Source organism: Myotis davidii, unplaced genomic scaffold (genome assembly GCF_000327345.1).
Source record: "Myotis davidii unplaced genomic scaffold, ASM32734v1 scaffold24, whole genome shotgun sequence".
Lineage (NCBI taxonomy): Eukaryota > Metazoa > Chordata > Mammalia > Chiroptera > Vespertilionidae > Myotis > Myotis davidii.
Genome location: NW_006298312.1, coordinates 2,195,556 through 2,197,870, shown reverse-complemented (window position 1 = coordinate 2,197,870; position 2,315 = coordinate 2,195,556). Strand labels below are relative to the sequence as shown.

At 49.5% G+C, this 2,315-nt stretch overlaps 1 pseudogene; it reads right to left on the bottom strand.

Annotated features, from left to right (window-relative positions):
* Positions 1-480: 480 nt before the first annotated feature.
* On the bottom strand, positions 481-1,861 carry LOC102755138 (annotated as a pseudogene).
* Positions 1,862-2,315: the final 454 nt, after the last annotated feature.

The window sequence follows — 2,315 nt, the reverse complement described above, 5'->3', positions numbered from 1 at the left end:
CCTTTTGTGGGAGGAGGGCTTCTGGGCAGCAGCTCCATATGGGGGTAACCGGTGAGGGTTTCACTTCAGGGTTTGGAGAGGAAGTTGGGTCTGTGGGATAGGACCCGCTCCCCATCCCCCAACCCCCGGCCCCCACCCAGCCCCAAATATCACAGTGGAGGTTCTTGAAAGTGGCCCAGTGAAGTTCCTTTCTGCCTTCTTCCTGCCCTGACCCCAGGTCTATGGCTTAAAAATCAGGGCACCAGGCTGAGGCTGAGTACCCCAGGGACCTTTGTAAACATGGCAGGTATAAGCAGGGGGGGCTTGGGGGAACTGTAGGAACTGGTGGGGGCAGCCAAAGCCAGGGGTGGACAGTGCCCATGGGGAAAGGGGGCATGGGATGGAGGAGGTATGCTCCTCTAACAGAGACTTAGAGGTACAGAGACTGAGAGACAGAGAGGACAGAAATGGGAATAGAAAGAGTGACAGGAAGAGAAAGACTCAGAGAAAGCAAGACAGAGATTGAGACAGAGAAAGATTCACAAAGAAGAGAGACAGGCAGATAGAAAGATGGAGTCCTGCTCTGTATGAGTCAGCGGGCTTTGGGGAGGGGAGGTGGGGGCTCGGGGCGCGCAGGGGATGTGCCAGTGTGACAGTAAGTTTATGGTTGTGTTGCATGATGGAGGTGTGCTGGCAATGCAGCACCAGCTCCTTCAAAGACCCATACAGGTTGTAGGGCTCCGCAAAACCCAAGCAAGTGGCCATGTGGTAGATGACACAGTATCACTCTCCACCACCACAGAGCAGGCATAGCAGCCCTGCTGGCTGCTCTCACGGATGAGGAAGGTACCATCCCGCTTGCCATTCAGCATTTCCTCAGCCTGCATGCAGTTGATCTTGCCCACATACCGGGTTCGTTCCTCAAGGTGGGGGAGGTCATCCTCATCTTCCATCAGTGCATACTGGTGTTCATTCTCATTTGTGATTCCCAACCACTCACTGATTTTCTTCTGCCGGGCACTTTTCTGGGTAAACCATACCAGGTACTGGTCTCGGATCTTGCACAGCTGCATGAGGTCTGGCTTCAGGCTGTTCATGCACTTATCTTAGTTGTCCAAGGCCTGTGTCCGCAGCTCCTGTCCCAGCTTTGTGCGGCTCTCGTGGATCTCAGTGATGTGAGATTTGAGCCGTTCTGAGCTCAGCAGGACTCTCTGCGTCTCTTTTTCATTGCTCTCACGCCGGAAGTGCTCCAGATACTCCTTGCTGCACTTCTCTTGAGTCTGGCCCTGCTCTTTGAAGATCTTGATGGTTTCATTGAAGGCTTTGGTTGTGGTGCGCTTCATCTACAGTTCCTGGGAGGTGTGTGTGTCCTCCTGGTAGAGCTGGTCTTACTCGCGGCTCTTGTCCTCTGCTTCAAACCAAGGTAACAAACAAAACCTTTAATTCTGATCTTCCTCACCGCAAGGGAACAGCAAACCTCAATAGAACTAATTTCCTGCCAGAAGTCACGTCCAAATACTGTGAGACTGAGGACTATAGGGCTGATTATGCACATGCACAATAATAGGCTCACTTTCTAGCCATAGGTGCCCAGGCATCCTCCACAATCCCACAATCCTCTAGTCACATACTTCTGGTTTTTCTAGCCTCCTTAAATGGTGTTTCCTTCAGTCATGTTGCAAGTCCAGGGCCTCTAGTTGGAGAAAATTTTTCCTTTCTTTGACATTGATAGCTGTTTACTATTTAGAATCAGTGAAGTTTCGGGAGTACTGCCACTGGCATGAATATGTCGGTCCCAAGCACACTCATGAAACAACCGCCCATACAGTCCACAGTTGGCACTGTCCTTGTTCACAATGAGAAAGGTACTGTGCTGAGCCATTTTCCAATCACATCTTCCTCTTCCTTCCCAGCACACTCCAAACCTACCCCAGGCTGACCACCCCAACCCCACAGACCCTTAAGACCTCCCTTTCTATATCTTCCACATTCCCCCATCAAACTTGCACCCTATCGCATTGCCTTCGGGGGCCCTAACCACTCCCTGAGGGGTGGGGCCAGTCTGGGCGAGAGGCCATGGTGTTCTTGTCTCTGGTCATTCTGGTCATTACAGTAGCTGACTATATATACTCATTCTCAATGAGAATACCATATTCTCATTTTTATTATTTTATATACTTCCTTTCCTTTTACAAAATCTCTTATTGTTTCCCTTTAAATATTTCCACTACAGATCATGGAACAAAATAAATTGGTTTCTTAGTCTATTTGGTCCATACACTAACTTTTAATTAAATTCCAGCTCTTTCCCATATCATATAACTTCTATCAGTGCT